Here is a 21,203-nt window from a genome sequence, read left to right on the forward strand (position 1 = left end):
GCCACGGGGGATGTTTCTCTTTTGAAGAACGAGGATCTCCGCCTGACGACAACTCCTTCCATGACAAACATGTTTTTCATTTCCGAAAGTAGACTTGTGGGAAATGCATGTCCATTGCAAATTATGGTCCAACACTTGCACTGGGTACCTTTAGTCCCCTTAAAGATCTATAAACTTGTCTGACCAACCAAGCGATTCCAACGAGCTGCTATGCCTCTCATTGCCATGACTTCTACTCTTACATTGGGTGGGCAGCCAAACTTGGCATAGGTCCCTACTGAATCTGCATTTGTTTCACACAGGTTACAAAAATCACTACTTCTAAATGGGTGTTGTCCTTTAAATAGGATCATAATGCGGTTTTGTGCTTTTAATATACATTTTAGGCGCATTTAGGTGATTATTGTACAAAATATTGATATTGACTTCTTTGTGTGGTGCTGTAAATAAAATGTAAATATGTTCTTGCCCTATAAACTATGAATAATCATGGATCACTCACTAGAAGTTTTAAGGGAATTCAATGCCAGAAAGCAAGTCTTGCTGGGGTGTGAATGGGTTTGTAAAGTGTGCTAATGCCTTATGGCATCTTGGCGCTAGTGTCATTAGAACCAGAAAATAAAATCAGTGAAAGACGCACTGGACCTGGAGTATAAAACAAAGAAATATAAAAAGCAGAAATAAGATTAAGCTACAGAGTTAAAAAGCCACATTTTTAGATCCTTCCTGTATTTTAGGAGATTGGGTTGAAATCATAGATGATTTTGTAAAGAATTCCAACATTTAGAGACAGAATAGGAAAATCTTCCTCCCCATTGAGGTTTTTTTAATTCTGGGGGCAAGTACTTTTTTAGCAGTGCTAGCCCGTAAGGTACGAGAGGGAGGGTACCATTAAAGCTGTCCTGCAAAATAGACTGACCATTCTCCTTGAGTAGCTACATATAGAGCATTACAATAATATATTAAAGAAAGGACTAGAGTTAGGATAACTGATTTTTTTTTTATATCTCTAGTGGAAGAAAAAGGTAGCTTTTTTTTTTTTAGTATTCTCAGCATAACAAAGGAAGAAGATGTAACCTGTTTTGCATGCTCAATGAAAGCTAATTTGCTGACAAAAATGACCCCTAAATGTATTGCCTTCTGCACCGGAGTTAGAAGGGGGCCCAGATTTGGTAGCTACCAGATGTTGTTCCAGAAGGACGTGTTATTGCCAAATACCAACACCTCAGTTTTCTCAGAATTGAGCTTTGAACAGTTGAACTGCATCCAATGAGCAATACTGCTCATGCATGAGTTGAACTATAAGGCGAGGCTTTCTAGGATTGGGGAGATAGAGACCACTGATTAGGTGTCATTGGCGTCAGAACACACCGGGAAACCACAGGATCAGATAAGCTAAACTAGAAGAGTAATGTAGGCATTAAATAGAGTTGGACTTCATGCGGATACCGGAGGGACCACACAGGGAAGTTTAAAGGGGGTAGATGTTAACCCTCCAATGCCACTACTTGTCCCTCTATGGGAAAGAAAGCATCTGCTCAATTTGAGAGCAGTCCCTTTTATACTTATCCTTTGGAGAAGGTTGACTAGGGGGAAATGGTTAATCATGTTAAATGTGGCCGATAAGTTCAGCAGGACTACGGCCACACTGTCACCAATAGTCCTGATCTCTTTGGTGGCTGCCAGAAGGGCAGATTCTGTACAGTGTCTGGGTCTAAACCAGTGTTGTGCTGGATCAAGACAATTGGTGGTTTCCAGGAACAAGATCATCTCCTGATCCATGACTTTCTCTGGTATTTTAGCCAGAAGTGATAGGTGCAAAATGTGCCTATAGTTTTTCACTGCTGAAGGGTCAAGTGAGTGTTTCTTAACAAGAGCCAGGATGAAAGCTTTGTCCAGGCTGCCTGAAAACTAGCCTGTTCCCAGAACCTTATTCGCGATCAAAGTTAGTTGGCAGAAATGGTTTCAGAGACCGGATGAAGCACCTTGGGAGGACGTGGATCTGCGGGAGATCCAGATTAGTGTTTTACAGGAGAGAAACAACCTTCTCTACAGTAAGGTGAGTAAATGAGCTCAAATTCAGAGGGGAATCTGAGAATCTTTTATCTGAAACTTCTTCATCTGTAACTGTCTTAGAGACGGGAGAGAGGTTATTTGGTATTTTATTAGAATCTTGAAATATTGTGTTTACTTTAGTAAAGAAAAAGTTGACTAGTATATCACAGAATTCGTCCAAGGAGTAACCATGTTCCTATTTCCAATGGTAGATAATGTTTTTACTGTATTAAATACACTATGACAAACTGATACGTTGGAATCTATGACGTTATTCCGCAGACTTTTTCCCCGCAGGGAATCACAACGCGGTCGTTACAATGACCGCGTTGTGATTCCGCATACCATTACTCCGCAAGTCGGAACAACGACTTGCGGAGGGGGGGCGCTGGATGTTGGAATAGTATAATTTACTATTCCAACTCCAGTCTATGCAGACACTGGTATGCGGAATCACAACACGGTCGTTGTAAAGACCACATTGTGATTCCCTGCGTTGAAAAAGTTTCGGGGTAAACGCTGTTTACCAATACGTTACGATATAAATTTGAGATTTGGTATAAATGAACACAACAAAAGTAACTATATGAATAATGCTAATGCATGAAATTCGAAAAAGGTCAAGCACTACTTGGGAGCAATTTTGAAATGTCAGGTACTTAAATTTTCTATTTGCTATACAGGTGACATTATCATAAAAACAACTGAGACAAAATCGGTTGTTTGAGCTAAGTGAACGTAGTGCCCGATTCGCAAAGCATTTTGAGTATTCCATTCTACATGCACAAAATTAGCAGTGGTAGCCGTAATAATTTTTCTATTCCGATTAATAGAATCAGGATTGTCATAATTTTACATACAGATAGTGCATTTGCGAGTGCAGAAATTTCAGCAGTGTGGTATATATTTCAGATTTGCAAATTCTGTATAGGGAGTGGATTGGTGGGGTTCCTGGTAGGGCGTAAGAGCCACAAACAACAATATATCATACGTTTGTGGGTGCTGACACACCACTGCCAGACAGTTTCCCATTCTAGAATTGCATGTTATTATTCCTGTTAAGGGCAGCAGCAAATGTATTTCCAGGGAAGAAACGGGGAGGATACACTCCCAGAGTTACTGAGGGTACAATGGAAGAGGTTCTTCCACAACGGAAAATATTTGCCCTATGAGGAGGTGGGGGAGGAGGGGGAGGAATGTGAAAATGCCTCGAGGTGAAAAAATCAGTATGGAAACATTTGAATATAATGGGAATACATTTCTTTCTGTACACCCAAGATAATTTGTGAATTCTATAAATGTCAGAAATTTGAACGTAATGTCTAGCTTTAAAATTGTAAATTAGATACTAATAATTGTCTTCTTTTTATTGGGTGTAATGTTATTCTTACTATTGGGTCTTGCACAATGGTGCATGAATTGAATAATATTAGTAACATAAGAATATAACTGCTTGAGCCGTTTATGAATGAATTGATGGTTTACGAATATTTAAATAATTTAGAGAATACGTTCACCATAAAGTGAATGTTTGTAGTCTTGGAAAAAGGAAGTATGTAATAATATTAAATGTATCACCTTGCCGATGGAAATATCTGTATCTTACAAAAATTAAGTTGTCTATTGTCACATTTAGACAAATGAACGGAGGAGGTTGTGGAAAACCAAAACCTGCGTGAATCACTGCTTAGACCCAAAGGTCTCAATAAATGTAAACCATAAGTACATTCAATATACCAAAACGAGATGTTGTTTGTAAAAGACAAAACAGTTACACTTTTAAAAAAAAGAGTGCAAACGTTAGTGATGCTTCACAGTATTCTTTGTTTTACAATTAATTTACCATAGATGTATTGTTAACCTCACAATTCATCTGCCATGTACAATAAATGCCATGATACACTTAAACAATGTTTGATGAAAGATCCCAACGCATTTGGGATCTTTCATCAAACATTGTTTAAGTGTATCATGGCATTTATTGTACATGGCAGATGAATTGTGAGGTTAACAATACATCTATGGTAAATTGTTTGTAAAACAAAGAATACTGTGAAGCATCACTAACGTTTGCACTCTTTTTTTTAAAAGTGTAACTGTTTTGTCTTTTACAAACAACATCTCGTTTTGGTATATTGAATGTACTTATGGTTTACATTTTTTGAGACCTTTGGGTCTCAGCAGTGATTCACGCAGGTTTTGGTTTTCCACAACCTCCTCCGTTCATTATAATAACCAGGGATGTAGACTCACATCCCTACTCGTGAAACCACGCTAAAAAGAGCCCTTACACTGTAGGTGCTATATAAATACGACACGTTTAAAACTTTTCTAAAAACAGGTGTGCAGGCCCACCCTTTGTTTTGTCATACATTTAGACAAATGGCACAATGTGCCTCCCCAAAATATCACATTTCGACATTAAAAATAATCAAAGATCCCCACATTTATTTAAGTATCAAATCTTTCTTTATATGTGAAGTCCATGCAGATCATGATGTGATTATCTTCGAACCAGTTCTTTTAAAAATTGACAGACTCGAGGATATTACTCAAACAAAATAATAATATGTCCTCAGCGTAGGATTGTGCTGGGTTACGTTTCTCACTGAGGCGTACTGAAATAAGAATTTTATGTAACTATTTAAGATTAATTTATCTTGTTGCATTTATTCTACGTAGAATAAATGTGCACACGAATGACTTTGGTCCAAGTGTTTGTGATGAAAATTTCAGATGAAGCACGAAAAGATGTGTAGCTTGAATGGATAAAATAATTTTACTTGAATTCCCCAACAAAATATGCATCTTCCAAGCTAGCAGTCTTTTGTGACCAAAAAGCCAACCAGGAATAATAATAATCACCATTAAGTAAATAACTTTCCATGGTTCTTCAGCTGCATATTAGCATCCGCACCCGGGGAATTTAATTTTATTTAACCTTAACCTGGTTACCTGTCTGTATGTTATCACTGCCAGTGCTTGTCTAATGGTTACCAAAAACGTAAATATCTCACTAGCATTGTATCATTAAATCAATATATGCCGTTATTATCGGATTGTTGCTCAGAGCAGGTCTCCTCTCGTACATATGGAGATCACTGACTCGGCAAAAACAAATACATTAATTTTATTTTGTGTGTCTAATCAAGCACAGGCGTAAACCAAACCAGCATTGTACACTTTGAGTGTTTACCGAGCTGGCCCATCAGTGGCCGTATTACACATTGTGCCCTGGGGGGTGCAACAGCCATGTGTGCCTGCTTTTTGCACCCCCCAGGAACTATGGTTTACAGAAGGGGCTCCAGACGCTTGTGCAACTCCTTCTGTAATACAGATAGCGCTGGCACACATGTAGAAGCTGTCCTATCTTCAAAGGACATTCCCTCCCTCATTTCCATGGGGCGTGGCCTCAAGCAAATGAGAGAATCACTGTGCCTCTGCATCCACGCCTTATTAAGGACGTGGGCGCAGTGGCAAAGATGCCCTTAGGAGGCGCGCTGAAAGTGTGCCACAAAAAGGTTGTGCACTGTGAAGGTGTCCACTGAGCGCAGCCCTCTTGAGGGGTGAAAGATGGTCCCATGGAGCCCCCAGACATCCCGCTGCACGCGGGTACAGTTTCTCACTGAACCCACCTGCAGGGGGGATCTCTAACCCCTCTTTAAAGAGCAGGCAGCTTGCGGCAAGCACAGAGAAACACGGAGCGGCTTTGAAGCGGAATGCGCTGCCCCAAGGGGTAGCGCAAGTTCACAGCTGCCCTGGTGGCAGTACATTCATTGTAACAGGGTGCCCTGTCCCCGACTGTACACCTGTATGTGTGCTGTGGTGCAAACAAGGACAATTCGCCCAATATGCAATACGGGCCCAGGAGTACCTTTCAACAACAATTAACTCGAAATCCTTAGAAGGACAGAAAATTACATACATTCTTTTCTTCTATTATAAAGATCAATATTTATGTCATAATATTGGCCAACATGTGTTTTTGAGATATCCTATCACTTCTTCGGGGGGCACGCATTCAGAAATCCGTAAGTTCAGAAGTCAATTTCACATATCATCAGTCATCTCTGAAATGTTGGCATTTTTTCATGCTTATTGTTAGTTTTTTTTTTAATTACCTCGGGGTTGTTTCTCATTCTGTATGCTAATTAAGCGTAGTGCAGTTCTCAAATTAATCAGAGCATACAGTACCTCTCTCCAGCATGATCTCGCAACACACCAATTCGAATCGGTTACTGAAGCTCTCTCCTTTGGGTCTTTGATTTCATGAAATCAACAGACTTTTGAGAAGGAAAACATAGGTACCACTTCAGCCATGTCCCTGCAGATGGATTCACCTTCAAAATATAGGCTGGTGGTGGGAAACTCTGACTCTAACTTACAACATTAAACCACAAAAAAGAAGGCTATCCCATAAAAAAGGGTTGCTGGTGGCCCAATCCTGCACGCGGCCTGACTGATACATCTGGAAAAGATGTAGAAAATGCCGTAATTAGTGACCCTGATGAGATTCAATCAAACACGCACGAGGAGCACTTTCGAATTCTTTGGGTTTACAAAATCCAACTGGATTAACAACCTTGGAATCTAAGCAAGATTTCAGACACTCTCTTCCTCAAATCCTTAGTTTGACACTTTCCTAACAAACTTCAAAAACGGAATTTCAACTATTCGCACATTTCCACAAAGTATTTGCCTCATTCCGGAATTTACTCTATTAATGTATTTAAAGCGACCACTAAAATTCCCCATCCCTATAAAACACATTACTGCTGCACACTTAAAAGGAAAAAGCTGATGCTGGACAATTTTTAACTCCAAAATGCAATGTTTTTAATAACAAGCGGTTCAATGCCTTTGAATATTATAAGAATTGTATTCCTACCAGACAACGCTCCCTTAGTCTGCACTGTTTTACAGTGCCGTTTTATAAGGCTATTCTCACCAGAGTACATAAGATTCAGTCGTGTTGTATGTGCAGTGGTTTTCAAATTTACAGTAACAGGTTTTTTTTGTTGCATTTTTATATAGCGCGAACTCGACCCGAAGGTACACCGTATTTACATTACACATTCAGGCACGGGGAGATTAAGGGATTTGCCCTGAATCACAGAATGTGGACCCGACCCCGAAGCTCGAACCCTGGTTTCCAGCACCAAAGTCGGCAGCATAGCCGACGGACAACATCCTCTCCCCACAGGTTGTGGACGCGACCTCGAGGCTCGAACCCTGGTTTCCAGCACCAAAGTCTGCAGCGTAGCCGACGGACCACATCCTCTCCCCAGTTCTGCACTGAAGCAATGCTGTGGTAGATTTTTACCTCGAAGTGCTGCAGGAATTTCGTTCGAAATTAGCAAGTCCTTTTTGTTTGCCCCCCTTATCCTTTTACCCATGCACAGAGTTTGTACAATTCAAACAACCCAACCAATTGCCCACACATTCAGACACAGGGCTTGGCCTCTGGAGCACTGGACCTCTGTTTCCTGCCTCCCTCCATCAATTTTTCCCCCTCCTAATAAACAGAACCAGAAGCAAACTCAAAGTAAAATCCATTGGATCTTTTCTTTGACCTACTTGACGCAGGTGGAGCCCAGCAGTATGAAGAAGGGTGGGCTTTTATCAGAGCAGCAAGTGATAAATTCAGAAACATACCCAGGTAGTATGTCTTTTTATTACTTTATCGGGGACTTTGAAACGTATGCGACAGCCATGCAAGACGCCACCAAGAGCACTTCTGGTCAATTGGACAGATGACTTGGAAGACTGCCAGTGTCCCAATATCATATTCTCAAGGCAATTTCATACGTTTCTTTTTCCCCAGACACTACAATTGTAATGCGTACAGGTCTTTCCATCGACAGATGCTATGGTTCTCCATTTGATATGACAACGGATGTGAAATAATTTAAATATTACATTGCGGCACGTTTTAGTTGGCACAGGCATATAAATGTTCAAAAAGAAGTTCATAATGGCCCAATATCGGTGTACTTATAACGAACACTGAAGCATGAAAGGATGTAAAGGCACTGAGACTCACACTGGTAACCTGCAGACTCCATGCAGAAACCAGCAACAGCTGATTAACCCACCGAGCTATCCTACCAGGAAATTAAGGGGCAACATCGATTAAATAAATGCGACACTGGACTGGGCCCAATACAAAAGTATAGGACTTGAAGCGAGGCAGGAGAAATGAAGAACGTTCGGACAACCTGTAACATAATTCCAGAATTATTGCCAAGTGTCAGAGGGGAGAGAGTGTATGGCCTGAATGGTCCGTTCCTAGTATTTTGCTTCGGTACATCCTATATTAGTGTTCATGCTGCCCTCCGTTTGTGCTCTTTTTGATCCAACCCCTCCGTGAAGAACAAATGATCCAAGTCATCACCTGCCATATGATGGCGAAATAATTGTTCTGTGAGCTTTGTTGATAAACAACCAGGACCTGAGAGTCAAGTCCACGTTACTCATTTACTCTTCGAAGCTGTGAGAAATGAGCTTTAATCAATAGGGCAGATCAGAGATAGTGACTGAGGGGGGTGTTCGCTTTCACCGAAAGAGCAAAGGCTGCCACTGTGAATGAACTTTGTTCCTACAAATACATTCCAGGCAACTAAAACTAAAATAATACCATAAACAACAATTTATGAACACCCATTCTCTTTTGAAGGTGCAGTGGTAATGCATGCAATGCTCAAGCATGGTTCACAATCTAATAATTCTTCCAGCCAGATGTTGGTTTGCTTAGGGTGTAATCTTGGTAAGCTACGAGTCAAAGTTCAAGTTAGAGATGAATCATGGACACTTATATTGTAGAAACAGCAGACAGGGTGTGTCACTGGTGCTCCGCTATGAACCCTTCCACTAAGAGAGGCAGCAGAGGGAAGGAGGGGGTATTGCCAATCTCTGCACCCCATCACCAATATTGTATTGTATTGTAATTGCATTTATATGGCGCTTACTACCCCTGACGAGGCGTTGAAGCGCTTTATCGACGAGTACCACGCTTCTCCGTAACCCATAAAGGGTGAATTAGTATAGTGAAAATATGAAAGTAGTTTGAGTGGTGGATATGTTGGTCAGTTATTTGATTTAAGAAGGATAGTGGAGGGATAGAAACGGGGAAAAGGTTTGCATTTATATAGCGCTTGCTACCTTTGATGGGCTGTTGAAGCGCTTTTAGAGTAGAAAGCTACTTCAGAACGCAGAAAGGATTAGTGGCAAATTAGTATAGTGAACATTTGAAAGTAATTTGAGTGGTGGATATGTTAGTTGGCTATTTGGACTGAGAAGGATAGTGGAGGGATTAGAGAATGGAAAAAGGTTTGCATTTATATAGCGCTTGCTACCCCTGATGGGGTGTTGAAGCTTTTTTTTTTTAACACGCAGGTCACAACCCATGCCTTCTTTATTCTGAAAAGTAAAATACACTCTATGCATAGATTATATCTAAAGCCATTTAAATGTACTTGAGGTTTTTTTTAAGTTTTGGAATTAGCTTATGGTTATATTCATTATCAGGCGGAATAAGCCTCTAACGTTTTTTTTCACAATAAAACAACACATTAGTCTATAGAAAAAAGTTAGGTAGCGTACGCCTGTAGTCTCAAAAGTAGTTCCAAAGAGCTTTCCCTTGTAAATGTTCACATGTTTCTATTTGACCAGAGAATCAAATCACATACAGAAATAGGATAAACCTGTGTTGTGGAGCCCTGATTCAGGGCACCTGAAACAACTGAACACAGTACTTTCACAAGTGCGCTCTTCAGGATTAGGGGAGGTGAAACTGCGTAATCTTTATCACAAGTAATTCTATTGATAATTAGTTTATGGCAACTGTGCGTGGGTAATGGGCTGCATGAAAATCGCACACTAGGTAAGCCTTTGTATATAAAAAAGGCACTGCCTCAATGTATTGTCCATACAGTTTCTAAAGTCGTGCGAGGAATGTTGCACGCGGTAGTAGCACACCATTCTGCAGTAGACTAAGACATTTTCTGTTCAGGCTCCTGTAAGAGAAAATGATGCGATAGATACAGTGCTGCTATGTTCTTGTCTTTGGTATTACTTGTGTCCGGTATTTTGTCCTTTATAGCGCCGGGACGTCCCTTTGCTGGGGCAGCTGTGCGCTCTATAAATCCGGATAACATAACATAACATACTGGGGAAACAAAAATTAGGTGTGATATGCATAGCCCAATGATTGGGGTTTAAGCGAGATCGCGCTCACATTAAAATGTAGATAGATAGATAGATAGATAGATAGATAGATAGATAGATAGATAGATAGATAGATAGATAGATAGATAGATAGATAGATAGATAGATAGATGATAAAGTACCCCCTGCAGCACATTATAAGTAGGGCACCCGGTTTTATGGTATTTATTTTTTTGACATTTCCGTCTGTATTTATCCATATTTATTTTTTGTCAACTTTATCTGTATTTATCCATATTTGTTATGGGTTTTGTAAAAAAAAAGAAATGGTATATTTCCACATTTATTTCATCAAAAAATATGCAGTCATGCTTGAATGCCTGCCAGGTTTCAGTGGTATGAACACCCGCAGAAGATAAATCAATTCACTTATATGAAAATATGCACCTTTCAGTATCAGCCTTGTGCATATCTACTGCAGTTTAAGCCTCTTTATTAAAATCCCTATCTTTTTTAACCCCATTACCTATGAATCCACATAGGTATTGACCTGGCAGTCATGGCAAAGTGTATTTAGAATCACTCAAAAAGCACCCAATTTCCGTTTTTATCCACATTTAAAAATAAATACAGAAAAGAAAAGAAAAGAAAGGGTTTTCTGTCAGTATTTATCTGTAAAAATCAGTAAAAAGGGAAAACAGGGAGCCCTAATTATAAGGATATTGCATGCCGCCGAGAAGTTCCATAACCGTATAGAGAAATGGGGTTGAAGGGCGAGTTTTTTTATAAGGTTATGGAACTCTGAGGTGACTTGCAATATCTTTATTATGAACAGCAGGGTGTACTTAAGCTTATATAATACATGGTCACACCATCACCTGTCCCACAAACCACTTAACACCTTTGTGCATAGCTCTTTCAGAAAGAGAGAGCATGTTTGCAAAAATGAAAGATTAAAATAGAGCCTAAAGTGCAAAATTAAACACATCAAAAACCTATTAGATATTTGTTGCTAAAAAATATTAGAAACATTCAATACAAGTCAGTTTAAGAAAAAAGTTGCAGCAACTCCTAAATGTGTAGAAACATGCAGAAAGATTACAACTTTTCTATAATTATCTAATGTTTGTAAAAAAAATATTCATGTTCTTTCTACTAGTCACTGTAAGCTAGAAAAATAGAGACGAAGAAAGAAAAGCAGTTTCATTTTCTGTTGATTTAAACAGCTGCTGAGTGATGTGATCTGCCTTTCACCTCGGCTGCTAGTAGCAGGAATTCTGACATCAGAACTCGGCTGCAATAACTTACTATAGTTGAGCTCTGACGTCTCTTCTTTATAATCAGCGCCCGAGTGCATCACTAGTCGCCAATTATTAAAGAAATTAGAGGCGTACATTTATACAGGGATTGCGGAATCCCATTTATTATGCATATATATATATATATATATATATATATATATATATATATATATATATATATATATATATATATATATATATATAGAGAGATATATATATATATATATATATATATATATATATCACCTACTGGCAGTTGCCAGTAGGTAGTTATAGTTAGGACCTAGTTTCCATAGGAAAAGCGTTATTTGTTTTGCTAATAACTTTGGCGCTTTTTGAAGAATCTTCATTAAATTTTCCAAACTAGTATGCTAGTCACTTCAGCTGCTGTCTAGAAAGTTTCACGGTGATCCGTCAAGCGGGGGGCCAAGAAAAAGGGGCGTCCCAAAACACGCTTTCCCCTTGCAATTTCCCATATGAATGTTAGATACAAACTACAGCCCGAACTACTGAACGGAATTACACTAAATTTGGCACAAAGCTAGATATGAGTCCTGAAAGACTGCTTTTTGTAATTGTTGTAAATCTGTTGAGTAGTTTGGGAATTTTTAAAGTACAAAGGTTTATGGATATCTACAGACACGGATCCGCCGTGGATCCTCTGCAATCTGGGTGGATTTGTGGATTCACACGCCTACACCAATGCTGTGATTGGCTGGTCGCAATCTGAGCGGAAAGTTGCAGCCACCATTTTGTGCATTGTGACACAGTTCCCAAGGGGGGGAAATAAAAATGTACAAGGGATAGAACAGTTCAGGGTAGAGGTTCCCTGGGATTGTATAAGGGGTCTGGGAGGGCTGCCTTGGTGTACAAAAACGGGTTGTCTTGAGAGGATCCACGGATCCATACCCAATTAAAAGATTTTTTTAAAATACACCCACTCACAAACCCAGACATCTAATCATACACTCATTAACACACTAACACACCCACACAACCACTCACACACCCGTAAAGCCACACACAGACCCTCAACCACTCACACCACCACTCACACTTCCATACACCCACTCCCACACCCACAAAACCACTCCCACACCCAGAAAACCACTCACACACTCACTCATAGACCCACATAGCCATTCAGAGCTGCTCACACCCACTCACATACCCACTCACACACCCACACACTATTCACACACCCACATCCACTCAAACACCCACACACAGGCAGTGATACATAGAAATTGCAATTGCATATGTGTGTATTAAATGTGTTGTTATTTCAGCATTGAATGTGTGCAGTATAACCAGCAGACCCCTTATTTGTCTGAGAGTTCGCAACAGATCCGAAGATCCATAAAATGAATTTAAAATATAGAAAGACTTGGTGCATTGCATTTATAGAAAGACTACATAGGTTACCTTACCTTAATTTTCAGAGTTTTAGTTTTAAAATATATACTAAGAATGAATGAGTGAATAAAATGTATTTATAAACTTGTGAAAATGTTTATCTCAAGTAACTATAACTCGTGCCATAAGGTAACTATAACTTGCGCTCCGGCCATGCAGTTTTAATTACCTCACATAGTACATCACCCATCACATCTTCTATACCATCACTGATAATATCACTACATCATTTGCGGTGAAAATATTGATGAGAAAACTGTGCACGGCAGAGGCATTAGTTTTAGTTACCATAGGACATGAGTTATAGTTACTTCAGATAACTATAAATGCTGAATTTCTATGGTTTTGTGCATCTAAAATACTAAAATCTGAACCTAACCGTAACGTCTCTGCGTACTTTGGTTTTTAATAAATATATACACTCCTACTCAGAATTGGCCATGTCAGGTATCTCTGTTACCATTGCACTGCCTCATTCCGCATCTAACTGTAAATAGGGTGACAAAGTCACTCCAAGTTATTTCTCTAGTACTGAACATTTCACTTTTCACCTACAAATCACTTCAGGTGTTAGTCCAACTAGTTCACTGGAAGCACAAGACTACAACACCGAGAATGTGTTATGCTATCACAAACACCCCGAGGACTGGCAGCAGTATTTAATGACTGGGATGGAGGTGGTCACTCTAATTGTACATGTAACTGTGATATATATACTATCATATTTCACTATACTAATTCACCACTAATCCTTTATGGGTTTCCGGAGTAGAGTCCTACTTGACAAAAAGCGCTTCAGCACCCATCATGGGTAAAAAGCGCTAAATAAATACAAACTTTTTCCCTCTTCTATCCTTCCGAATCCAAATAACTGACTAACCTATCCTATCCACCACTCAAATTACTTTCATATTTCATTGTACTAATTAAACACTAATCCTTTATGGGTTCCGGAGTAGCGTGCTACTCGCTAAAACAGCGCTTCAACACCCCATTATGGGTAACAAGTGCTATATATATACAAACCTTTTTCCCTCTTCTATCCTTCCGCTATCAATCTGAATCCAAATAACTGACTGACATATCCACCACTCAAATCACTTTCGTATTTCACTATACTAATTCAACACTAATCCTTTATGGGTTCCGGAGTAGCGTGCTACTCGCTGAAACAGCGCTTCAACACCCCATTATGGGTAACAAGTGCTATATATATATACAAACCTTTTTCCCTCTTCTGTCCTTCCGCTATCCATCTGAATCCAAATAACTGACTGACATATCCACCACTCAAATCACTTTCGTATTTCACTATACTAATTCAACACTAATCCTTTATGGGTTCTGGAGGAGCGTGCTAATCGCTGAAAAAGCGCTTCGGCGCCTCGTCAGGGGTAGTAAGCGCTATATAAATGCAATTACAATATAGTATATATGTAGAGTATTTAATGGCTGGGATGGGGATGGTCACTCTAATTGCAAACGTAACTGTAATATATATAAAGTGGATGGTGCGATAAACTGTCTGGTGCCATTCCAGCATTAACAAAAGGCCCTCTCTAGAAAGAGGAATTTATAATTCATATTGTTGCGCATTAGATAATAACCCACCAGCGCTTAGACGACGTCTTCACTCGTCAAAGCGCTTGCACCGGATACCAAATATATTTTAAAGAAGAAAGATGGGAAAATAATAATGTTTGGGGAAAAAAGTTTAAAAAAACAGGATGGGGATTCATGTCAAGCGGTCACTTTGTTCTTTTTCAAGCACTTCTAGGTCTGGCCTATAACGTACAAAGCACGGGTATAAACCGGTACTTGAGGATTACTCACAGACAAGAACATCTACCGGGAAGCACAGAACAGGGACACAAGCTATCACCAAATGTGTGTCCTGAATACAAAACACACACGGGTCAGCTGATGTAACAAAGACAGAGGGTCGCGGGACGCCCAGACCCACACTGTCCCATGGAGATGCTCCGCTTTCACTGCGGATCCAGTGAGCCTGGCGAGGGGGTGGTCTGCGAATTGTGCTGGTTGTGGAGTCGGTGTGAGGGACGACAGTATTTGTGTACTTGTCTGTATCAAGTGCGCTGGGTACAGCTGGGTACAGCGCGTGTGTGTGTGGCAGCGGGTATGCCCTGCTGCCTTTGCTAGGGGGTGCAGTGTGAATGTAGACGGTGTGTCCCTCACGCACTCACCCAGGGTGTGACGGTCCCTGGCTCTCGGTGTGAATATCCGCCCAGTCGGTTCGGCCTCAGAGTCCGGGCGGCAGGTGTCCTGGGGCCGTAGCTTCAGGCTCCGGTCCTTCCCACGCTGCCCTCGTCCCTCGTGTCCCAGCCGGGCGGTGCGGCCGCCTCTAGTACAGCCCGCGGCGGAGGAGGAGGATCAGGGGGCGGTGCCAGGAGCGCCTCCCGTCGCAGGTCCCTGTCCCAGCAGCTTATGTAAAGAGATCCGCGACGTTACCTAACCCGTGCTGAGGGCGTCCGTGCATTGACAGGTACCAGAGACATGGATTGAATACCAACACACACTAGACATGCGTGTATGCTTACTGCAACACGCGCCTTTCAGTATTATTACATCATGCACAATAGGTTTTTGTACGGATGGTACTCCGAGCTCACATATTTTAAGGTGCTTTCAAATGAGATAGCGAAAAAAAGGAGGATTGATAAAATGAAATATTTGCCCAAGATCACACAATTTGGTTAAGCAGGGAGGCAGTGATTTATCCAGGTTCTCTGCTTTCACTTTGTATGAATCAACCACCAAATTGTATATATTTCTTTCTTTTAACCACACATGTTAATGCTTTCTTTTTAACTGTACACGAGGGTAGAGCGAATGCGGTATGCAGAAGCCACATGAAAGCTCGGCTCGGTATGGGCTCCCGGCTCCAACGGGACCTCGACTGAGCCAGAGCCAGGCTTCAGGCTTGAGCTTTCAGCACCTCGCCCACCTCTACACCTCCAAGTCTTCAGCAACCAATCCCTACTATTTGAGGGTGACTTTTTGATGTAGAGAATACCTATTTGCAAGGAGCAGTGATGTACTTTATAGAGCACTTTGATTGCTGCAGGAGCATCTCAGACACTAAGGGGCATATTATCAAGCCAGGCGATAACATTATCGCCGCTTTAGCGGCAGAAAACTGCCGCTAAGACGGCGATAATGGGCTTGATAATATGCTCTATGGAATTCCAATTGAAGCCCGTGTTAGATGTCCTTCACATCTAACATGGGCTTCAATTGGAATTCCATAGAGCATATTATCAAGCCCATTATCGCCGTTTGAGCGGCAGTTTTCTGCCGCTAAAGCGGCGATAATGTCATCGCCTGGCCTGATAATATGCCCCCAAGTGCTGTACAGAGAGCCTTACATTACACATGGCACCTGAGTGCAGCCCTACAGAAGCAGCCAGAATGTGATAGAGTAATTTGAGAACTATTTAGAGCGCCCTACACTACATCGTTTTGCTTTTCCTTACCCATATTTACAGTACACAACTTGCAATTTGAGGAACAGGGAGAAAAACTATTTCCCTAGAATCTCGTAATACTGGATTGGAACCAATGTCTATAGGATGGAAAGTGAGACACTAAGCCACCCTCTATAAATAAATACTATTATTTCCATTACAATTTAAAAGAAACCAGATTTCAAGATTGACCTCTTCTACTGGCAACCTCTGGGGCTCCAAAGCTCACTGTTACAATTTAGACGGCTCCACTCCCTCCACTTAAAAGGGCAAATTTCAAAAGCACATAACAAAAGATTGTGGTTTGAAGACCATGTTACTTACCTTCAGTAACGCTCTTTATGGTGGATACTCTGCCGAACTGCAGACTCCTCACCTTTACAATATTCCCCAGGCGCCAGACTGGATCTGTGAACTTTTCATAGCAGTGCTTCAGCACGCTGCTAGTGAGCATCGAGTGCCTTCGTGTTGACTGAGCAATGCCCGGGAAGTGACCGCGAGGAGCTGCAAATAAGCACCATCCCTGCACACTGACGTCAGTTTCTTGCTTGACTGTTTAGGTGCCTTTGGATGTGGAGCACAAAACTATTGCATGTTCCAGTGTGCAGATCACTAATTTGGTACCTTTTTTAGATAATATAAAGAGACCACACCACAGAATGGGGAGGTGGGAGGGCAGTAAGGAATCCATGGTTCGATAGAGTATTCACCAGAAAAAGAAATACTGAAGGTAGTTAAGTTCTTCTTCAGATGGAAACGTCTAACCCCATATTCCTCACATTTAGAACAGATACCAAAGCTGTACCTCCAGAAGGTGGCGGGTCTGTGGAGTGGGCTCAGACCAGAAAATCTTGCAGGACCAAACAGGCAAATTCGGATATGATTGTCAAGGCAGGAGTGCTTTATGAACGTTATGTTATGTTATGCTAACGGGTTTTATAAAGCGCACAGCTACTCTACTGAGTGTCCCGGCGCTGAGTGAGTGAAGAGTACCATAAAAGGGAGAGGTAATATGCAGGAAAACATAGTGGAAAGTTATTGCTGAAACAACCATGTCTTAAGGGCTTTTCTAAAGGGAAGCAGATCCTGAAGTAGTCTCAGAGCAAGTGGAACGTTATTCCATAGTTTAGCCACTTGAAGCTGAAAGGAGCGTCCTCCTATTCGGGAGTGCTTCACCACCGGAGTGCAGACCAACGCCAAGGAGGCGTAACGAAGAGGGCGGTGAGGATGGTAAAATTGAACTCTCTTCCTCAGATAGGGCACTCCAGAGCCACGTAAGGACTTCAAAGCCAACACAAGGGCCTTAAAATGTATCTGCTTACAAATCGGTAGTCAGTGGAGATAGTTCAGATGAACAGATACCTGAGTCCTGGGGCCAAGAGATAGAATAGCCCTGGCCGCAGCATTTTGCACTACCTGGAGGCGGGTAAGCAGATACTCTGGGAGGCCAAGGTATAGAATATTCACATAGTCCAGCCTAGAGCCAATCAGGGCCTGGACCACAGTTTTCCTGTGTGAGATCTGAAGTAGTGGCAGAAATTGTTTAAGCATTTTCAAAAAGCCAAAGCACTGACCGGTCACAGTCTGAACCTGTAGCTTCATGCTCAGGGATTTGTCCAGCTTTACACCTAGGTTTTATACGGACATCACCGCGTTGGCCGGAGGGTGCACATCCTGAGGCCACCAGCTCTGCCACAGGTTGTTGGATGGGCAGCCAAAGAAAAAGATTTCCGACTTGTCGGAATTACATTTGAGTTGATTCTGTTGGAGCCAGGAAAACACTGCAGACAGACAGGTCTTAATAGCTTCCCCCTTAAACTCTGAATCTTTGTCGCATGTAAAAAGTAATTTGGGTGTCGTCAGCATACAACACTATTTTAACTCCATGCGACTCAGCAAGAATAGCCAGAGGAGACATGTACAGATTAAATAAGGTGGGGCTGAGAAACGAGCCCTGAGGTACTCCCACCTCCAAAGGGGGAATTAGTGCTGAAAAAGGGGGAGCCCAGACAGTTTGTTGGCGCCCCGACAAAAAAGAGGCAAATCATTTGAGTACCGTCCCTCCAAAGCCAGACTCCTGTAGTCTCATTAGGAGTCGGCTATGGGGGACGGTATCAAAGGCTGCTGAAAGATCTAATAGTATCAGCATAGCCTTGCCGCCCCTGTCCACAACGTCCTTGTAGACTCCGAAATTCCCAGGAGTGCCGTTTCGGTACTAACATTTGCGTGAAACCCAGATTGACTTTGGTACAAAATGTTGTTTGTCTCTAGAAAAGCAGAGGTGATTGAGTGAACATATTTTTCCAATACTTTGGAAAAGGAAGGCAGGAGAGATATGAGCCTATAATTAGCAGGTGTCTCAGGATCCATGTTAGGTTTTTTCTGGAGGTTTAAGTATGTGTGCTTCCTTCCAATTGCCAGGGATAAATCCCTGCTGCAAGGAGGTATTCAATATCTGATTGACATAGGGATTAATAGACGTAGCTATTGCTGCCAAAATAGACGCAGGACAGGGATCAGATGGAGCACCAGATTTCAGATTCTTCAGGATGCCTAATGAGGTTACCAGTGGAAGAGGAGGGAACTCCGTAAAGAGAGGCACAACGGACCAAGGGGAAGGATGGGAGGGGACCCTGTCCACATTGTTAGCCCAAAGGGCGAAAGGAAATGTATCCTGGATCTTTCTGATTTTTTCAGCAAAAAAAGCGGCCATCTTATCCACCTAACTGTGCTGAGGGGGGAGAATGTCCTAGTTACTGCCTAGGGGGATGAGAACTCCTTTACTATTTAAAAAATCTCTTTATTTCTATTCCCAGCTGCCTCTCTCTTTGATGAGAAGAAAAAAAAATTCTCCTTGAGGATAAGTTTATGGTGCGACTTAAGTGCTTGTTTATACACAGTTTTCTCCCTAATCTCGAAGTTTTTCCGCCATGCTCTCTCCAGTCTTTTACAAATACTCCTACTTTTCTTAAGAGCAGGGGTAAACCAGGGAGCAGAGACTCGTGAGGCAGGACGGGAAGAGGGAGGGGCGAGCTCTGCTGCACGGAGCAGTAGCCAATTGTCCAGGGCAGTCGCATCGTCTTCCACATTACCACTCAAAACAAGTGGGTGGGAATCAAGAGCCCCCATCACCGCTTCAGGTGTGATACAGTGATAAGGTCTAAAACTACCCATAAGGGGCTTGCCCTGGGTGTTAAAGGGCGCAGTCTCTCGATGGACTCTAAACTCCAGGAGAAAATGGTCTGACCACACCAGAGGTTGGGGAAGGGGGGGAGACATCTATGTGCCATGTGGAGAACACCTGGCTGAAAATATGGCCCTTTTTGTGGGTCGGAGCCTGAAAAAAAGGAGTCAGTTTAAAAATATTCAGAGCGTCCGTTAAGCTGGTAGCATCTGGATCGTTGATTTTATCCATGTGGACATTGAAGTACACTAATATTAGACAGTGTTTATGTTTTAGCACAATGGGGGCCGCAGCATTACTAATAGCTTAATGAAACAGTCTGGGGGGGGGAGGTCTGTACACAAGTATGCTAGCCATGGATTGATGGGGGGATACCACCAGTTGAAACCCTAAGGTTTCAGCACCGGCAACGTCTTCCGTATGAGGAAGCGAGCAGGAATAAAGGCTCTTGAAAATAATGGCTATACCTCCACCCTTGCCACTCGGGCGGTCTTTCCTAACCATTTGAAATGGCTGTGGCAACTGAAGGATTAGAAGAGTTGCAGAGCCATGTCTCTGTTAAAAACAGAAAATCAGGGCTGACCTCTTCCAGTAACTCAAATATATTGAGGGCGTGCTTACGCATAGATCTAGCGTTAAGGAGCAAGCAGAGCAGTTTGCCGTCCGCCGTAGCCCTTTTTGGCTTAGATAATGCTGGTAAGGCCAGAGTCACAGGGTTGTCCATAGGTTCTGAGGGAATAGTTGGCGCCTAGCAGCAGTGAGGACAGAGCGTTACCTTAGATACCCTGTAAGGGGGCAAGGGGGAGCAGCAGCTCACTCCCTTGCGCAGTTCCCAAAGATTCTCTGCGGCGAAGAACCATCAGACGGTAGGCTTTGCAAGCCCTCCGGCAGCATTTCCTGCGCCGGACTCCTCCGGGACGCTGATGGGCGCAGACAGGCTTGCCTTCGGCGCGCCGCCGGCACGCCCACTGCATGCGCCCGCTGCGCGGTCGCCCCAGAGTGAATATTTAAGCTCAAAAGTTAATTAGCGCTAGAGCGCTAACCCGGAAACATGGTGGGCCCACACAGACGGACACCACCGGAAGAGGACAGAAGCAATGTAGGAAAAATCAGAAATTCAGTGGTTTTAAAACACAGTCAAATCACAGGTTAAAAACACAGTAAGTTTTAAGCAAATTAAAAGCGAGCGGCAATTTTTAAAGTGCAAGTGTGCGTAGCAGCATGAAAAGCATCGGGTTCAAACAACCAACAGTAGCGCTTCACTCACCGATGCCCATGTAGCGGCCTGACAGATGTCAGATGTCAAGGACAGAATCGCTGCATGCCAGCACAGTGGTGGCTGCCTTAACCCTAATGGCATGGGCTCTCAAACCTCCCAGACACCCCAGAGAACACATCGTCCACCCGATGGTTCTTAGTACGATCAGAATGAAAGCTTAAAGCTTTTTAGGGTCCAACAGTTGGAGCCTCACCTCCTCTTTCAAGAAGTGAGGTAGGGCAAAGAATGTTAGAACAGTAAGGAATTGCCCACATGGAAAGAAGTCACAACTTACATTAAGAAGTCCTCCAGAGACCTCAGCATCAGTTCTTATGGAA

General features: G+C 42.2%; 1 protein-coding gene across 5 annotated transcripts in view; it reads right to left on the bottom strand.

Moving 5' to 3' along the window:
- LOC146862015 (broad substrate specificity ATP-binding cassette transporter ABCG2-like) overlaps positions 1-21,203 on the bottom strand; it is a 667,466-nt gene that overhangs the window by 266,865 nt on the left and 379,398 nt on the right. Inside the window, exon 1 of one of the 5 annotated variants that reach the window (XM_085641177.1) lies at positions 16,748-16,908. The exons of 3 other annotated variants lie outside the window; for them this stretch is intronic. The gene's annotated coding sequence lies outside the window, so the exon portion shown is untranslated. Of the gene's footprint in view, positions 1-15,142; positions 15,320-16,747; positions 16,909-21,203 lie in introns of those variants that run through there. One more of the 5 variants, XM_085641176.1, reaches the window with a different exon arrangement.

Source organism: Triturus cristatus, chromosome 2_2 (assembly GCF_964204655.1).
Source record: "Triturus cristatus chromosome 2_2, aTriCri1.1, whole genome shotgun sequence".
In the NCBI taxonomy this organism is placed as follows: Eukaryota; Metazoa; Chordata; class Amphibia; order Caudata; family Salamandridae; genus Triturus; species Triturus cristatus.